Raw genomic sequence first — 20,543 nt, 5'->3', positions numbered from 1 at the left:
TGGTAAAACCCCGTCTCTACAAAAATACAAAAAAATCAGCCGGGCATGGTGGCTCATGCCTGTAATCCCAGCTACTCGGGAGGCTGAGGCATGAGAATCGCTTGAACCAGGTGGCAGAAGTTTCAGTGAGCCAAGATCACGCCACTGCACTCCAGCCTGGGCAACTGAGTAAGACTCAGTCTCAAAAAAATAAAAAAGATTAAACATACATAATAAAAAGGTAAAAGGGTTGTATATAAGTTATAAGATACTCCAAATTAATAGTTTAGGGAAAAAAACATGTAGTATATTTAAGCCATAGCTACAACTTGTGGGACTTTCTGCTTCCCTATTTGCCCCACTGTGTAAACAAAGCTTTTAAAAATCCTATCTATAAGGACCTAACTCTGATACTCTCATAAATCCATATCACTGTCAAAATTAACAACATCATGCTTACAATACTAGACTGCCAACTTAGACAAAATTAATATATCCTCTCTCGTGTTAGTCGCCAACATTAAATCACAAAGTTCTGTCAAGTCTCTCAGCAATCTCTGAGAATTTGAATTGTCTATTTGGATTTTGTTTCTATTATAAATCTTTGTCCAGGTCCTCATCTCCTGTGCTTGCACTTAGCAACCACTCTAGTCCATCGTACATGCAAAACTATTATCTTTAAGAAAGGTTTTTTATTTTTTAACTACCAATTGGGTACTATCTTGACTATCTGGGTGATGAGTTCAATAGAAGCCCAAACCCCAGAGTTACGCAATATATGTAACAAAACTGCGCATGTGCCCATTGAATCTAAAACAATCTTTTTAACTAAAAAATAAAATTTTAAAATAAATGTTTTCATTTAATCTCTTCCTTCCTGATTAACTTCTAGAAGTTTTTTTTTTAATTCTCTAGCTAAACAAATGTAAAATGTATATGCAATGCTCTCCATCAAGTTCTCCCTGTCCTTCCTTCCCCATGCCTCTCATAAGGTCTGTGGTACTCCACTTATAAGGCTTCTCTGCCAACTCCATATATATGCATAGTAGGTATACTTTCTTCAAATTTTTATCAAAATTCATATCCTTTAAGAATACTCTCGTAAGTTCACCCCATTCTGATCATTTCTCCTTTACAATTTCCTGATTCATATGTTATATAATAATAGTCATATGCTTTTATTTTTTTCCATTCTGCCCTTAAAGATTCCAATATAGTAATATATTCCTGGCCATAGCCATGAATGTTTCTTTTATAACTTGTTAGTATTCTTTATATTAATTTCAATTTTTTTATAGCTAATTTCATTTATGAGAATGCTGAATTTTCCCACTGAAATTAATCACTTACTTGGTTAATTTTATGTGTCAACTTAACTAAGCCATTGTACCCAGACATCTGGTCAAACACCAACTTAGATGTCTGGGAGAAGGTATTCTTTAGATGAGATTCACATTTAAATCAGTAAACTGTGAGTAAAGCAAATTATCTCTTATAATATGAGTGGGCCTTATCTAATCAGTTGAAGGCTTTCAAGAGAAAAAGACTGAGGTGGCCCAAGGAAAAAGGAATTCCGCCTCAAGACTGCCTTCAGAATCAAGCCGTAACATCAACTCTTCCCTGGGTCTCCAGCCTGCTAGCCTGCTACAGATTTCAGACTCTTTAGCACCTACGATCACTGAGCCATTTCCTGAAAATCTTCCCCAGCCCCAGCCACAAACATGAACATACTCCTGTTGATTATGGTTTTCTAGATAACCATTGGCCAATACGGTACTCCCCAATTTAAAATCTTGTTTAGTGACTATAGAGGATCAAAGATAAGCCCTCATATCTCACAACTGATTCATTCATTTAAAAAATATTTGCATGTCTGCTGTGTGCTACATTCTGAGGATTCAAAGTTGATTTAGCCAATGTCTCTGTTCTCAAGGATTTGAGGGTGCTTTAGTTGAGAAAAGAAAAAATTGAAATAACATGGAAACATTGTAAGGTTATGAGTTCAGGATACTATTCATGGGAACAAAGAGGAAGGACGTATAATTGAGGTCCTATACCAACTGAATCCTACTTCCCATAGGTAAAACACTGTTCATCACATATTGACCCTTGGAAATCAATTACATACCCTAAGCATATAAAGTAAAAACACAAAAGCACAGTGTGTAAAAACAAACACAATATAACTATTATAGTGTTAATGTTCCTTTTGGGTAATTTCTTTACATGAGCTGAACTGGCTAAGGAATCTTAAAATAGGACTTAGAATACTGAAGGATCTTGTTCCAGTTTGAAAAGTCAAACGGATTAACGGGGATTGGAAAGACACACATAAAACCTCACAGTTCATGAACCTCAAGCATACCAGTTAAAATGAATATTGTAGAATGGCGTAAGTCTTTAATTATTTGAAATGTAATAGCACATTGAATCATAAAATCCTTATTTTGAAATCATCTTAAGCATACACAAAAATGACTAAATTTTAAATTTAAGAATACTCTCAATTAATTTGCTGTAGCCTTTGCACTTGTAAGTATGCCATCTTATATTACTAAATACAAAAATTCAGGATCTAGGTTTACAATGTGAAATATAACTTCTAAATCAAAACATTTTAAAAATCACTAACTTAAGCCAGATAGTTAAATCTCATCAAATAGTACAAAATGGTAAATAAAACAAAGGGTTTTTTTTGGGGAGCTTTGGTTCTATATTTAAATTAGGAGATTTCTTTAATTCCTAGTAGTCTGAGAATTTCATAACTCTGTGAGACTATTATGCTAAGGACTATTTTATAAGAACTACCGTCAGTATTACTGTATGTCATTGTATTCCTTAGGTTAAGTAATAAGAAAGAAAAACATTTCCCAATATTAACTAAACCAATATTATTAAATAAACACAGTATTTTCCACAAGTATTCTATAACATAAATTTGCTTTGCTTTCTAGAATCACTTAATCATAGAATCTTGTGGAGCCAGCCTCAATTTTTACAGATGGCACAAGTTGTGATTTACCCAATGATATTGTAGTTTAATCTTTGTCAAATTAGCAGGGGACACAATGGGGCTCTTTGGGTATCTCCAAACCAGTAAAACCCACATCTCCATAAGCAGGCGCACAATAAATCTTTGTTAAATGAATAAATGAAATGCTCACAGGTCTGAGATTCCTATAGTCTGAAATTTCATGATCTCACTCCTAAAAGTCTATCTCAACATAGATGGTGTCAAAGATAGATTTTCCTCTTCAAATACAGGGGCTTCCATATACAGTGTAAGAACATATACCATATACAGCAAAGAGATGACACAGTATCACATTAACACTTCATGAAATAATTGAGGCAAATTATCAGAGATTTCTATTGTGCCCATAAAAGCTTTGTATTCAAATACTAATATCTGCTTGCCAAGTTGAAAGCTCAATAACCTCTGTATAAAGGGTGAACAGCTAAAAAGGCCCTAAGAAATCAATTATGACACCAAAAGAGCCTCGTTGGGTTCCCTGCTAATTTGACAGGGATTAAACTACAATATCACTGGGTAAATCATGGCTTGTGTCATCTGTAAAAATGGAGGCTGGCTACAACAAGATTCTATGATTAAGTGATTCTAGAAAGCAAAGCAAATTTATCTTAAATATTCTTTTGGAAAGTATGATACTTCAGAGATCCTATAAAAATAGTTTTTAACCTTGTTTAGGTGATGGAAAGCGTCAAGACTCCAATAAAGCTCCAGATAATTCATCTCAAAAGAATTCCCACATGGACAAAATTTTATATATAGTTTCAGGAGAATTTAATGAGCCTCTGAAGTGGTCCATGAAACTCATGTAAGACACTTCTGTTTTGTAAATTTAAATAGAATTCAAACATTGGAAGTATGCTAAGTTTGAAAACAAAGCAGTACTTCGTACCTAATTCTTTTGATTTTTTAAAAACAAGTTATGTTGGCCAGGTGCTGTGGCTCAGCCTATAATCCCAGCAATTTGGGAGGCGAGGCGGGCAGATCGCAAGTTCAGGAGTTAGACACCAGTGTGGCCAATATGGTGAAACCCTGTCTCTACTAAAAATACAAAAATTAGCCAGGCATGGTGGTACGCACCAGTAGTCCCAGCTACTCAGGAGGCTGAGGCAGAAGAATCGCTTGAACGCAGGAGACAGAGGCTGCAGTGAGCTGAGATCACTCCACTGCACTCCAGTCTGGGCAAAAGAGTGAGACTCCATCTCAAAAAAGAAAAAAAAAAGTTACGGTATATTTATTTTAAATTTCAAACAATAGAAAAGAGGAAGAGGTGATTTTACAACTATCAAATAGAAACATGGTTTTGAAGAAGTGAAAAATACTTTCTTAGATAATTAAACTGTTCTGGTAAATCAGAGCTCCAGATAAGTGACAACCAAACCATTATTATTACATAAATGTCAATCCCAATTCTGATAAAACAACTATAAGGCAAACATTTATTTAGAATTCCAAAGTTAAACAAACATTTGGCCCATTTAATTTTCTTCAATGAGACAATCCATTTAAAGGTAAGTCTTCAATAAAAACACAAAACTAAGTATAAGCAATTGCATTACTATAATGGCTTAAATTTCTGAAAGATTAAACACCAATCATGTTATTTTAAAAGGGAAACAGTCTCATCACATCCCAATTTATAATTAAGATTGGTTAAGTATGTTGAACTACAACACTAATTTCTTTATTATTTGTATTTCTAAGGATAAAATTTAAAATGCTTTTCAAACGCAAGAGGAAAGAAAGCTGAAAGGTCTGACTTATCACAGAGGAGGAAAGAAGTAACAATTACACAATTCTTTAGAGGTTAATTAAAAACAGGCAAGTAATACTGATGTTCAGGTTTTTATAAACCATCTGCACAACAAACCAAAAGGATACTAATATCTGCTCTTGTAGTTTAGTTTCCAATGTACACCTTTTGTGCAAATTTCTCCTAGGATTTCTCTTGTCTAAAGGGGGTCCCCAGGGAACCAGCGAGAAGAAATTCTGTGATTATGTTCCGATGCAATAAAGGCAAAGACCTTTCAAATCCTGAATTTGAGAAAAATAATGACTCTACCCCAATTGTGATAGCAATACCCGTGTCAGGAACATGAAAACAAAATGGCTATAATTTCTGGAATATTCCTCTTGCCTTTTCAATTGAATGATATCTAATTTTCTTAAAGTTTTTTCATTAAGTTATGAAATCATAAATTAAGCATGTGTTATTATAAATTACAGATTACAATTTATTGAATTCACAAAAGAAAAACGTTTAAACAAGCTTATGTAACATATTTACAACAACATGAATTCTGGATTCTTCAATGTTTCACTTAAAAATTATTATACTTAGGAATTGTGAATCTAGCACTATGCTTACTTAAATAACTGTACATTTCCTTCATATAAATTACACTGTGGAAAAGGATCAGGAAATGAGGCAAATATCGGGATCTTAGTACACAGTAGTCTTTACAATCCTAATTTATCTTCTAGATTTTTATTTCTGTTTATCAAAGAAGGGTGCATGCACTTCCTAAAAATTGCAAAGATAATCAGTAGCAAAGTTAGAAGAATCTAGATTTAATGTTTCTCTCCTCTTCAGCTGTTTTATTTTTCTAAGAAAGGCTAAAGCTAAAGATATATATTGGGTGAGGCCTTATAGGGCTGACTTCATATGTGAATACCTGTATGCATGACAACAGGAATTCAAAGAACCAGGGTTTTACTCCCAAGACTTGCCACTAACCTGCTTTTGTGATACTGGGCATATAACTTGTAAGGGACTTAGTTTTTGCCACCTGTAAAATAAGGATGTTGAAACATGTGATCTTCAAGGTCATTTCCAATTAAGATACTTGTGTAAGCTCACATTTATGTAAGTATATGAATGAGCAACAGAATTACAGTAAATCCATGTGAGAGTATGGACATAGGTATACATGTAGGAATAGAAAATAACAAAGAAATGCGTAAAAAAAATAAATATTCAATGTTTACCTTTGGAGTTTCCTTTCACAGGCAGGGTTTAGACTTTTGATAAAGAAAGGCCTAGAAGACCCACTACTGTCATCCAAATCCCCAGCACCCTCCTTTTATGCCACTGCTATACTAATATCCACAAGCAGTATAACCTAAGAGTATGTTTTCTCCACAATATAACCATTCTTATATCCGGTCCAAGGTAGACTGATCCCGTCTATCTCGACGAGGGTTGGCAAGCTTTTCTGTAAAGAGTTTAATAGATACAGGTTTCCTTTCCCCTCTCAACAGTGCCATCCGTCAAGACAGTGCTTGCTGCCAAGCTTGACTTCTAACAAATCACTTACTGTGGCCCTCTGACAAGAGCCAGTCCTTGACTCTTCTTGATTCTGGCAAATAAACTCCTGGTACCACTGTATCAAGTTTTTATTGCTACTTAACTCCTTTTTCCCTCATTAATTCAAAGCTACAACTTCACGACTTCATCCATCTTGAATGCCAAATGTTAGTATCTTCTATCACTCACCACTGGCCCAGAAAGATGGTAAGAAAATGGAAACAAAAAAGAAGGGGACAGAGACAGAGTAGATTCAAGTGAAGGACAGATGAGTGTTAGTATACTATCTCCCTTTTCAAGACTTTAAAAGGGAACCAGGTGATACCTTACTGTTAATTTAAATTAAAATATCTACTTCAGTGGGAACAGAGAACATTTCACTTTATGCAAAGTGCTCCCTAATGAAAGAATTGTTATAACAGGGTGGAAAAAAAACCTCAATAAGCTTTTTTCTTACGCTTTTATCTAGATCACTCTGCTTCCAGCTGTGAAACTGACTGATGTTTTTAAATCTCCCAAGGAGCCTCTACAAGTAACCATGGTTACTGGTTCAAAACAGTATAAAAAAAATTAGGAGGAGATAGCAATTTGAAGAGAAAAACAGTTTTCTTAAATTTCATCAAATGAAGCTATAGCAACAAGGAGTAGGCTGATGGCTGGGCAAAGGCTTCAAGATGTAAGTTTTCTACAGAGTCATCAGAGAGCTTGATCTCTCAGCCCAGAAGGCCCAGCACTTCAAGGAATCATTTTACCTTATGCAAGAGTGATCTCCCCAAAGGTAATTTAGTTATTTACTATGGACAATATCTTATAAACTCAACAAATATTCTCATCAGGAGGTCACTGAATTTGCTTTATACAGAAGCTTACCTGGAAAAAACAAATTAAAAGCACAAAGTTGCTTAATAAACATATCAATCTGAGCCTAAAACGGTACTTATCCTTTTAATATAAAGCTGCCTAAGTCATTCTTACCAATCTTTTTCAAAAAGTTTTCATCAAACGCTCATCTTTTCAAACCCCTTAGCAACCTCTTCAGTTGTTAAATAATTCATTCCTTTCATATTTGAGAATCTATCATGTTTCAGGCAATGTATGAGACACTGGATATATCACAATAAAGAAAACAGACAAAACTCAAGCTTTTATGAAACTTATAAACTAATGGAGAAGAGAGACATTAAATACACAATTGCAAATTGTGTTAATGTGCTATGAAGAAAAACAATAAAAGGTATTTACTGGGATTTCAAGAAAACTTTATTTGATTTTTCAAGAGATCAAATCCTTACGGCTATTAATGGGGGGTAATGGATACACAGAAATAATGATGGATTCACCATACTCTCTACTTTTGTATATATTTAGAAATTCTTAAAATAAAAATTTAAAAATGAAAGAAATAGGAAGAGACCTGAAAGGTAAGTAGGTGTTAAAGAAGCAAAGCATGGCAGAGAAGAGTGTTGTCTAAGCCAAGAGAAGAGTAGATGCATCAATTCAGAGAACTGGGGAGCCTGGCATACTAGAGGAATTGAAGGAAAGAGAAAAAGACAGCCTAGCCTCTATAAACTTTTTTTTTTTTTTTGAGATGAGTCTTGCTCTGTCGCCAGGCTGGAGTGCAGTGGCATGATCTCAGCTCACTGCAACCTTCACCTCCCAGGTTCAAGTGATTCTCCTGCCTCAGTCCCCCAGTAGCTGGGACTATAGGTATGCACCACCATGCCCAGCTAATTTTTGTATTTTTAGTAGAGACAGGGTTTCATCATGTTGGCCATGATGGTCTTGATCTCTTGACCTTGTAATCCACCTGCCTCGGTCTCCCAAAGTGCGGGGATTACAGGTGTGAGCCACCACGCCCAGCCTATAAACTATTTTTTTAAAGCCCCACCATAAACTAAAAAACTCTCAACTTTCACAAGCTACAGGTGGCAGATATTCCAAGTAGTAATAATGGAAGCTAACTTTTTGAGCCTTCACTAAATGTCAGGCAGTGTGCTAAGAGTTACTACACTTTATTTCATAGATGTCTTAGAACAATCTATAAAAAAAGATGTAATTTTTCCTAGTTTGCAGAGGAGGAAACTAAGGCACAGAGAGATCAAGAAACATGCTTAGAAATGTCTGATTGAAGAACCTGTACTTTTTCTTAACTACAATCATATATATATACTACTTACCATATGCCAGATGACACTATTATTATGTTTTACTTAAGAGTTCTAAATTCTTGGTCCAATTTCCACAATTAGTTTGGACTTTGTGCTTAAATTATTTCATCTCTTGCTAATTTTACAAAATTGGAGAGTAGCAGATTATATCAAGGTCTTCCTCGCTTTTAATGTACCTTTCCAATTACATTACTATTTTTTTCATACCAGAAGTTTATACTTACAGTATTTTATAGATCATATGGTATAATTTATGCAATTAACTAAATTTTGATAATTTTTAAATAATTCAACAAATACTTACTGATCACCTTCATGACAGGTGCTCCACTAGGTGTTAGGAATACAGTAGTAAGCAAAACCGTTCAAATTCTCTGCCTTCATGGCATTTATAATTTAGCAGGAAGAGACAGATAATAAATAAAACAAACAAATAAACAATATAGTATGTTAGAACATGGTAAGTCCTATGGAGAAAAATAATCAGGAAAGGAGCACAGGAATTGCTGGTTTCTCCATGCCTATCATCAGCAAGAATTTGTTAGGCACGAAGGCAAATAAAGACAAGCAATGTCTGATTCCCTGCACTGAGCTGACTACAATTTGGTAAACACAAATACGAAGAATTCCACAAAAGACAAATAAACAAAGTGCCATGGGTCTACAAAGGGAAGAGCCACAAGACAGAAGAAATTGAGTTACAACCTGGATTTTACTCTCTTAAAAACAAAAAAAAACTGAAAAGAAAAAAATTTCCTAAAAAGAATATGAGACCTATATATTAAATTCACATTTCAACATTTTATAAAACCTTATGGATATTTTAAGAAGATTTGAAAAAATATAGACACATACTATTTTCCTATTTGAGAAAACTATAATTAAAAATATCAACGTTACAAGCTTAATACAAATAAAATTAAAAACTATGTTTTAGAAAAGTAATCGTCTAAGAATCTCTATTACTATTAAAAGGGTAAATGTAAGAAAACCCAAGGAAATCTTGAGAGTTGATATACTCTCATGATTATGAAAAGATACTAATAGGCTTTTCTCATTTGCTTTTCCTTCCACTGACTTCCCTCCTATTCTATAAGTAGCATCCATAACTTTGGTGAAGTTTAAAAATGAAAAGAGAAATAAATAGTTAATATTTACCTTATGAATTAAAGAAAGAATTTTAAAGTAAGATAAAAGTTTTGAAAGTCTGGTTTTCCCATAGAAGGAATTTGTTAGGCACTAATATTTTCTGGCCAAGATTGAAAGAGTAGGATTATAGTTTCTTCCACGGTACAGAGCAGATATCCCTTCTGCTCATGACAGTTAGAACATGAGGCCTGCCACTTAGGGTAGAAGGATGATATAAATTGGAAAAAGTATAAATTATAGCCCCAATCTCCTGATTATGGACAAAAGGTTGTAGGATTAAGAGGTAAGACAGAGACAGGAGACGCAAGTGACCAATACTCCCATCATCTTTCAGGCAGAGGCTGCAGAAGAAAAGAATGTCTGACGGAGTAAGGAAAATTGGGAGCTGGAACAGTCAGCTCCACTTCCCACGAAGACTGTACAAAATGACTGCCTTCCAGGAACATCCCTGCCGTGCGCGTGCATGTACACACACACACTCTCTCTTTCTCTCACACCACCAACTTCTTTCCTCTCCCTATGCCTACTCAACAGAAGCTGGAGATAGTCATACCAAAATATATGCACAGAAACACAGTAAGATTGAGGAGGAATGTGAGATCAGCTCTGGCATCTCCGTTATTTCTCATGTGCCATGGAAGGTACTAGGAAATTTCTGTGTGCTCTAAAGTAGTATGGAAAAGGTAAGTTAAGATACAAATTGACAAGTTTGCCAGAGGGGCAAAGTAATTCCATAGCAGAGGCCTGGAAGAGAGAATACCTGGCTCAGGGGGCCAAGCCAGACCTCAGGCTATCTGTAACACCAGGGAAGATGGCCAGTGAATCTCAGGAGCCAAAAGAACAGGTCTCAAGTAACATTGTTTGTTAGCTTACAAGTTTGTTAGTTTACAAACTAACAAACAACAGTTCTGGTAGTACCTCAGTGGCCACAATTCTAGGGAGAGACCAGTGAGAAACCAGATAGTACATAGACCGAGGGTCTTGGTGAGCTTCCACCACTACGAAGTCACACAAACCAACCTATAAGTCTAGATTCTGTTGTGGGCAGTTCTGAGGGGAGAGACAATAACTGAATGAATAGTATCCAGAAGCTAAAATATCCAAACAGAACAATTTAAATTATTGGATAAGACCTAGTTTACCAGATGGGAGTCTGATACTCTTTTTCCAGCCATCCAGTGACCAGCATTCATCAAAAGCAAGAGGTAAGTTACAGAAAAATAAAGAAGTTATATTTTCTTTGCACACCTGAGTATGAATAAGCTGTGAAATTTCATGATGATTATTTTATCTGAGAATTCAACAGAAATACTTTGCACATTAGAAACCAGTATCACCTTAAGAGTAACGGTGGACATTCAGTTCAAGATGGCATGCTGAGCCCATTCATCTACCTCTTCTCTTAGTAAAGATCTCAGAAGGGTCTGGGGGTGTGGGCAGGTCACAAAACAACTGAGTGAAAAACCACCAGTGATGGTCAGTACAACTCTAATGACAAGTAAGTGCCAGCCACAGCATTTATCATGAGTCTGAAGTCTTTGAGGGCTTATAGTGTGAACTTTGAAATGGAGATAATAACAGGCTATAGACAATCTCAATGGAGGGGGCGGGGCAAAGGAAGGCAACTCAGAACTAAGCAGAACTCTCCCTGCAAAAAATTCCTTTCCTATAGCAGAAACTAAGGGACAGGACCCTCCTATCAGCCTTGTCTCTGCAAGTGCATAAGAAAAATGAGTCCGGGAACCTGCAGTCCCAATGAGACCAAGGTGGGAGGATAGCTTGAGGCCAGGAGTTCCACACCAGCCTAGGCAACATACAGAGACTCCACCTCACCAAAAAAAATAGAAAAATTAGCTGGTATGGTGGCGAGCACACCCCAAGTAGTCCCACCTCCTTGGGAGGCTAAGCTTGAAAGATTCCTAGGTTTTGGGAGGTCAAGGATGCAGTGAGCCGTGATCACACCACTGCCACTCCAGCCTGGGTGACAGAATGAGATCCTATCTCCAGAAAAAAAAAGAAAAAGGAAAGCCCACCTCTCACTCACCACAGCAAGTGGGAAACCAACTGCAGAGTCCTATGGTTGGCCATGATACTCAGTAGATAAGACAGTATTTTGTAAAGAGGAATAATGATTTATACAGAATTACACCAGTTTCCAAGATTTCAAGGGCTATCATTAAACTATCAGCATCAAAATAATTTAAGGTATTTATGTGCCCTACTCTAGACTTCTGAATCAGATTTTTGTGCATGGGGCCAGGAATCTACATTTTAACTGGGCTGCCAAGCAATAGTTTTATAATTCAAGTTGGACAACCACTGTGACCTTTACTTGAAAATACTGGAAAGAAGAAAGCTAACAATCACTGGCCACTTAAAAAAACCAAGAGAGGCACTAACGTGAAGAAGTAGAGACACAATGACCCAAAGAACATACAGTAAGGCAACAAAAATAAATAAAATGTCCCTAACTTTATTGGTATCCATTCTTTTTTTTTTTTTGAGACAGAGTCTTGCTCTGTTGCGACTAGAGTGCAGTGGCACGATCTTGGCTCACTGCAACCTCCCTCTCCCAGATTCGAGCAAATCTTCTGCCTCAGCCTCCCGGGTAACTGGGATTACAGGTTCGTACCACCATGCCTAGCTAATTTTTGTATTTTTAGTAGGGACTGGGTTTCACCATGTTGGCCAGGATGGTCTCGATCTCTTGACCTCACCCACCTTGGCCTCCCAAACCCTGGGATCACAGGCGTGAGCCACCATGCCTGGTCCCTTTATTGGTATCTTGAGAGAGATTCAGGAGGCCAATAAATCCACAGAACAAACAAACAAAAAAATACGTTCTTAAAATAATCAAGGAAGAGGAATTATTTTTAGAAAATAAAAACAAAAATTATTTGCAAAATGAAATAATATGACTTTCAGTGAATGCCAAGATGCAATAAGCCCTTTACAGCCTATCTCCCTTACTGATTACAACTAAAAACTCTGTACAGAATACTAAGAGTAATTTCCTGAAAACTGAAAAGTAACAATGTCAGGTACATTGGAGAAGGAAGTCAAAATGTGAAGAATAACCAATATGATGGTGAGTTTACTATTTTTTAAAAAACCTTCCTTCATCTACCACTTTGACCTGAGGGTGGGCAGAGTCCCAGAATTAAGCAGCCAACTCACACAGCAAAACTCCAGGAGAAACCTCTTTCTAGTGGGTGTAAAACAACCATCTGTGGGCTACAAAGTGTGTGATTTGGAGCAGTAAGAGGGGAGTTCCCAGTTTCTTTACTTTTCTTTTTTTCTTTCTTCTCTGCTGACTCTGCTTCAAAGCTAGTCTAAGTCATGAAGCAGCACTATGGAGGCAGCACATCTGAAAGCCTAAGAGAAACCTGTCCTTCTGTCCTGAGAAACGGGAAAGAGGCCAGGGGAATAGGAAGAATATGGGAAGAATCTTCACTATGTATTTCTCTGGGGCATAACAGTGGAGGAGGGGGACACTAAGACTCTAAGAGAAAGAAACTCCTGGTATAGTGAAAGGACCAGGAAAAGAGGCTCCTGGGAGCCAGACACATAAGGAAAGTCTCCAAGAGAACAGAGATCTAATTCCAAGTTGTGTATGTGTAGAAAAAGCATAAAGAAGTATAGCACGCTGCCCAGGCATGGTGGCTCATGCCTGTAATCCCAATACTTTGGGAGGCCAAGGCAGGCAGCCTGCTTGAGCCTGGAGTTTGAGCACAGCCTTGGCAACATGGTGAAACCTCGTCTCTACAAAAACAAAAACAAAAACAAAAATTAGCTGGGCGTGAGTCCCAGCCACTCTGGGGGTGAGGTAGAAGTATCACTTGAGCTCTGGAGGCAGAAGTTGCAGTAAGCTGAGATTGAACCACTAAGCACCTGTGGTCCCAGCTGCTAGGAAGGCTGAGCTGGGAGAATCCCTTGAGCCCAATGGGTCAATGCTGCAGTGAGTCCAGATCATGCCACTGTATACCAGCCTGGGTTAGAGAAGAATATTTTGTCTTTAAAAAAAAAAAGTATAGCAAAGGCTGGAGGAGGTGAACATCAATTAAAAACACGCAGATTGGGAGGCTGAGGCAGGAGGATCACCTGAGGTCAGGAGTTGGAGAACAGCCTGGTCAATATGGCAAAACCCCATCTCTACTAAAAGTACAAAAATTAGCCGAGTGTGGTGGCAGGTGCCTGTAATCTCAGTTACTCAGGAGGCTGAACTTGAAACTGGGTGGCAGAGATTGCAGTGAGCCGAGAACGCGCCATTGAACTCCAGCCTGGGCAAGAAGAGCAAGACTCTATCTCAAAAAAACAAACAGACAAAAAACACCCAGAAAGATGCAATAATTCAGAGATATCAGTTCTCCCCCAAATAATGTTTTTTGTTTGTCTGAGACAAGGTCTGGCTCTGTCGCCCAGGCTGGAGTACAGCAGCACGATCTCTGCTCACTGCAACCTCCGCCTCCCAGGCTTAAGCAATACTCACACCTCAGCCACCTGAGTAGCTGAGACTACAGGCAGACACCACTGGCCTGGCTAATTTTTGTATTTTTATAGAGACAGAGTTTTTCCACGTTGCCCAGACTGGTCTCAAACTCCTGAGCTCAGGTGATCCACCTGCCTCAGCCTCCCAAAGCAATGGGATTACAGGTGAGAACTACCACACCCAACCCCAAATAAATCTTTAACTCAATGCAATCGTAATTAAAATCCTTCATATGTTTACTTTTTAATTTGATGAATATATTCTCAAATTAATTTGGAAAAAATACCAAAGTATAAAACATTTTTGAAAGACTAATAAAAGAAGACTTTAAAGCTACAATAACATTAAAAATACATCATAATTATGCTGTGACAGAGAATTAGATCAAAGAAACATTAATAGAGACAAAGAAATCTATGTGTATATGAAAATCTTACATTAGATAAAGTATACTTTGAAGTCTGTGGGTAAAAATGAAACATTTACTAAATGCTATCAGAACTAATAATCTATTTTAGGATAAAAAAGTTAGATTTCTACATATCATTTATAAAAATTACGAAAGATCAAATACTTAAAAATATTCAAAGAAGATGAAAGACCAATAGCCAATAAACATATGACAAAAAAAGTAAAACTATAACTTAAGTGACATTGCTTTTTTAATCCTTTAGATTCCCATTATGTTAAAAAAAAAAAAATCTGTGAATGTAAGTGTCTGTCTGCATTCACTGAATGTGTCAAATGTTTGGAAATTCCTACACTAAAAAAAAAGAAAAAATGTAGAGAAGAAAGTAGATCTGAAGACTTAAACATTTCGAAACTTCTATACATAAAAAAATCACAAAGTAAAAAGGCAAATAGAAAGGGTAAATGTATTTGCACAAAACCTGACAAAGTTAATATTCTTAATATATTCAAAATTCATATATCATGCTATAAAAATTGGTAAGACTCCAATGGATAAGTAGATAGAGAACTCTAAATACAACAGAGAAACAAATTAAAATGAAATGCAATAATCTACATGCTAATTTAGCAAACACTGGGGTGGGGGAACACCCAGTGGGATAATGTGGTGAAGCAGGCATGCTCACTTGCTGACAATGAGGAAAAGTTAACACAATCTTACTAAGGAGCAATTTGACACATTAAGAAGAAAGAACCTTAAAAAAAAGCAGATGCCCTCTGACAGAATTATCAAAATTCGGGAAAGTCTTCAATTCTAGCCTCACATTTGACAGCTGCATTACAAAAAAAGTCACATATCATTTTGAGCACCAGTTTCTTCAATGTAAAATATCAATTCCAGCCACTAATTCACAGAGTTGTAATATTTAAAAGAGAAAAACATGTAAAAATGTCTGAAAAACTGCAAAGCACAGGGTTGCCCAAGGGTCTGTGAACTTTAGGAAATTTTAGAAGACCTTTAAACTCTGACTGAACATGTGTGAATGTTTGTGAAAAATCTACGCAGCTCTACGCAGACTCTCAAAAGGGCCCTGATCCAAAAGAAAACTGAAAACCACTAAAGGCATAGAAAATAAAGGTAAGAATCTTCTTCCCAGTGTCCAACAACTGTGTTGTTGCCTGACACACTATAGGCCCAAATTAGGAATTCATTATGAAAATCCAGGTAGTATTTAAGATGATATTCAACTTACCCTGTTAATTTCTAAGTCCCTCAGAGTAGTATTTAGTGATTTCTGAGGAGATTAATTCATTCTCTGATGTAGCTGTAAATGGAACCTGAAATTAGGAAAACAGTGAGTCAATCGATTGGATCTAATTGGATCAATCATATGAAATTAATGCAGTCTACTTTGGAAAATGGGTGGGGGGAGCAGTAAATAAATTTAATATATTTAAAGTACTATTCTGAATTCATCAAGATACACATAATGAATATATAAACTACAATGGGACATTTCTCCTGAAGCAAACAAAAACAAAATTGTATATATTTTAATAAAATGGAATATAGAAAATCAACATTCTACAAAATAATTTTTATCATTTGAAAAATAATGGCTTTTTTAATAACTGGCATTTAATAACTATATATTTATGGGGTACAGTGATATTTCAATACATATATACAACGTGTAATGTGTAATAATCAAATCAGGATAATTAGCATATCAATCACCTTAAACATTTATCATTTCTTTGTGTTAGGAGCATTCAAAATCCTCTCTTCTAGCTATTTAAAAATATACACTAAATTATGTTAATGATAGTCACTCTACATTGCTACAGAAGACCAGAACTTATGCCTCTCATCTAACCTATAATTTTGTATCTGTTATCCAACCTCTCCCAATACCCATCTCCCGATTACTCTTCCTGCCTTTAGTAACCACAATTATATTCTTTTCTTTTACACGCTCAACTTTATCTCCCACAATATGAGGGAGAATGCCGTATTTGTCCTTCTGTGTCTGACTTACTTAACTTTCTTTTTTTTTTGAGACGGAGTCTCGCTTTGTTGCCAGGCCAGAGTGCAGTGGCGAGACCTCAGCTCACTGCAACCTCCACCTCCCAAGTTGAAGTGATTCTCCTGCCTCAGCCTCCAGAGCAGCTGGGGCTACAGGTGCATGCCACCACATCCAGCTAATTTTTATATATTTAGTAGAGATGGAGTTTCACCATGTTGGCCAAGATGGTCTTGATCTTTAAACCTGGTGATCCACCCACCTTGGCCTCCCAAAGCATGAGGATTACAGGTGTGAGCCACCGCGCCCAGCCTGACTTATTTAACTTAATATGCTGTCCTCCAGGCTCATCCATGTTGCTGCAAATGACAGGATTTCATTCTTTTTTATGGTTGAATAGTATTCCATTCTGTATATATACTATATTTTCTTTATCCATTCATCTGTTGATACACATTTAGGTTGATTCCCTATCTTGGTTACTGTGATATGCCACAATAAACATGGGAGTATAGCTATCTCTTTGACATACTGTTATCCTTTACTTTGGATAAATACCTAGAAGTGGGATTGCTGAAACACATGGCAGTTCTATTTCTAGTTTTGAGGAGTATCCACACTGTTTTCCATAATGGTGGTTCTAATTTACATTCCCATCAATAGTGTATGAGTGCCCTTTTCTCCAAATTCTTGCCAGCATTTATTTTTTGTCTTTTTGATAATAGCCATTCTGAGGTGAAATAATCCTCATTATGGTTTTGATTTGCATTTCCCTGATGATTACTTAAGTTTAACATTTTTTCATATGTTTGTTGGCCTTTTGCATGTTCCTTTTGAAAAATGTGTAGTCAGATCATTAGCCTATTTCTTAACTGAATTATTGGCTTTTTGCTATTGGAGCTTTTTACTTATTTTGGATATTAATCTCTTATCAGAAGAATAGTTTGCAAATATTTTCTCCCATTCTTCAGGTTGTCTCATTACTCTGTTGATTGTTTCTTTCTGCTGTGAAGTTTTTTAGCTTGATATAATACCATTTATCTATTGCTGCTTTTGTTGGATCTGTGCTTTTGAAGTTTTAGCCATGAAATCTTTCCGCAGATCAATGTCCTGAAGCATTCTGCTTAGGTTTTCTTTTAGTAGCTCTACAGTTTCAGATCTTACATTTAAGTTTTAAAACATGTGGAACTGATTTTTGTATATGATGAGAGATGAGGGTCTAGTTTCATTCTTCTGCATACGGATATCCAGTTTTCCCAGCACTATTTATTGAAAAGGCTTGTGTTTTCCCCAATGTATGTTCTTGGTGCCTTTGTTAAAAATCAGTTGGCTATAAATAGGCAGATTTATTTCTGGGTTCTTGCTCCATTGGTCTATGTGTCTGTTTTTATACCAGTGCATGCTGTTTGGGTTACTATTGCTTTGCAGTATATTTTGAAGTCAGATAATGTGATGCCTCCAAGGTCCTCTCCCACCTCCCAGGAATTCTTTGCCTATGTGGGGTCTTCTGTGGTTTCATACACATTTTAGGATCATTTTTTTTTCTATTTCTGTGAAGAATGTCATTGGTATTTTGATAGGGCTTGTGTTGAATTTGTACATTGCTTTGGGTAGTATGGTCATTTTGACAATATTATCTCTTTGTTAATCCATGAACATGAAATATGTTTCCCTTTTTTGTATGTTCTCTTCAATTTATTTCATCAGTGTTTTGTAGTTTTTATTGTAGAGATCTTTCACCTCCTTAAATTTATGCCTAGGTAGGGGTTTCTTTTTTTTGTAGTTATTGTAAATAGAATTGCTTTCTTTTCCAGCTAGTTGATTATTAATGTATAGAAATGCTACTGATTTTTGTATGTTGATTTTGTATCCTATAACTTTATTGAATTCATTTATCAATTTTAAAACTGATAAGTGGAGTTTCTACGTTTTCCTATATATAAAATCATGTCATCTGCAAACAGAGACAATTTGAGTTCCTCTTTTCCAATTTAGATGTCCTCATTTCTCTCTCTTGCCTATTTGCTCTGGCTAAGACTTCCAGTACTATGTTGAATAAGAGTGATGAAAGTGGGCATCCTTGTCTTATTCCTTTTCTTACAGGAAAAACTTTCAACTTTTCCCCATTCAGTATAATGTTAGCTGTGGGTTTGTCATATATGACCTTTAACTGTACTGAGATATATTCCTTCTATGTCTAACTTGTTGAGAGATTTAGTATGAAGGGTTGCTAAAATTTATCAAATTATTTTTTCTGCACCTATTGGGATGATCATATGGTTTTTGTACTTCATTCTGTTGATGTGATGAATCACTTTTATTGATTTGCATATGTTGAACCATCCCTAGGATAAATCCCACGTAATCATGGTGTATAATCTTTTTGATGTGCTGTTAGATTCAGTTTGCTCGTATTTCATTGAAGATTTTTGCACCCGTGTTCATCAGATATATTGGCCTGTAGTTTTCTGTCTTTGTTATATATCCTGACCTTGGAGGTGAAGAAGCTGGCAGCCCAAAAAACCTCATAGGCCCAGTTTGCCCCTAAAACCAACCAGTCAAACAAAATAAAATTCTGTTCTCTCTAGGCAAAGAATAAGGAAAGACACAATCCACACAAAGGCCATTATACCTAGCCAAACATCACCAAAAAACAAAAGAAAAAAACAACTCTGCGCCTGCAGGTCCCACCCCAACCAGCAAAGGTGAAGTAGGGAGCCTAGAAGTCTGCTATCCTTTGGCTATAATAAGGCACTCAAGTCTCCCTGTACCGGTGATGTCAGAGAAGGCCAGTCCCTGCCACGTGATAATGAGACCTCCTTTTCCATAGTGTCTGTGAAGACCACATGGAGAGTTTGGACCTTCCCCCGGTAGTAACAAGGTACCCTTCTCCCTGTCTACCACAGGCTGTTTTTAGAGAAGCCTAGTAGTAAGTCAGGCCTTTCACCATCACACAGTAAAGAGACTATCCCCCTGTGGAGGATATGTGGGGAATAATGACTTATTCCTGCCCCTTCCGGTCAGGGAGAAATCAACGGGGGCCAGAACTCCCATCCATGACCAGCAGTAACAAAGAATCTCCACCTAAATTGAGTGTCAAGGGAGGCAAAGTAGAGAACCTAGACTTGTATCCCCACAGGAAAGTAATGAGGCACAGCACTTCCTCCTTCTCATGCTGGGGCAGGGCCAGAGGAAGCCAACTAAATCAGAACATTTAAATAATACCCAGAGTGTCAGCCCTTAACACCAAAAATGTCCAGGTATCAAAATAAAAATCACTCGTCATACCAAGAGCCAGGAATATCTCAAATAGAATGAAAAATGACAATCCACAGATGCCAATACCAAGATGACGGAGGTGTTAAAATTATCTGAAAAGCATTTTTAAGCAGCCATCACAAAAATGACTCAAGGAGCCATTACAGATATACTTGAAACAACAAAATAATTGAGAGTCTCAAAAACAAAGAAAGATACAAAGCACATACTGCAAAGAAAGAAAAGATACAGAGAAGAACCAAATGGAAATTTCAGAACTGAAAGATACGATAGCTGAAACAAAAGATGTAATGGATGGATGTAATAGTAGAATGGAAGAGACAGAGAAAAGAATCACTGAACTAGAAGACAGAACAATAGATACTATCCAGTCTAAACAACAGAGAGAAAATAGCCTGAAAACAAATAAATAGAGCCTCAAGACCTGTGTGACTGTAACAAAAGATCTATCTTCTGCCATAGAGTCCAACAAGGAGAGAAGTAAGTAGGCAGGGCTAAAAAAAGTGCTCTAAGAAATAAAACCAAGTAACTTTCCAAGTTTGGCAAAACACATAAATTTACAGATTCAAGAAGATAAGTGAACCATAAACAGGATAAACCCAAAGCAATCCACATTAAGGCATATCATAGTTAAAGTTCTGAAAGCTAAAGACACAGAAAATGTAATAAAAACAGTAAAAGAGAAAATGATAATTTATTTATCTAT

General features: G+C 36.5%; 1 protein-coding gene across 6 annotated transcripts in view; it reads right to left on the bottom strand.

Moving 5' to 3' along the window:
- The window catches only part of NCOA1 (nuclear receptor coactivator 1), a 211,905-nt gene that overhangs the window by 174,230 nt on the left and 17,132 nt on the right, over window positions 1-20,543 (bottom strand). For 5 of the 6 annotated variants that reach the window (XM_012453316.3, XM_012453317.3, XM_021677062.2 and 2 more), the window contains exon 3: window positions 15,788-15,872. The exons of the other annotated variant lie outside the window; for it this stretch is intronic. The gene's annotated coding sequence lies outside the window, so the exon portion shown is untranslated. The remainder of the gene's footprint in view (window positions 1-15,787; window positions 15,873-20,543) is intronic. 6 annotated transcript variants of the gene reach the window in all.

This window comes from Aotus nancymaae, unplaced genomic scaffold, assembly GCF_030222135.1.
Source record: "Aotus nancymaae isolate 86718 unplaced genomic scaffold, 86718_ANA_hifiasm-v0.15.2.pri h1tg000057l, whole genome shotgun sequence".
In the NCBI taxonomy this organism is placed as follows: Eukaryota; Metazoa; Chordata; class Mammalia; order Primates; family Aotidae; genus Aotus; species Aotus nancymaae.
The sequence above is the reverse complement of the archived record's forward strand: the minus strand, read 5'-3'. Positions and strand labels throughout refer to the sequence as shown.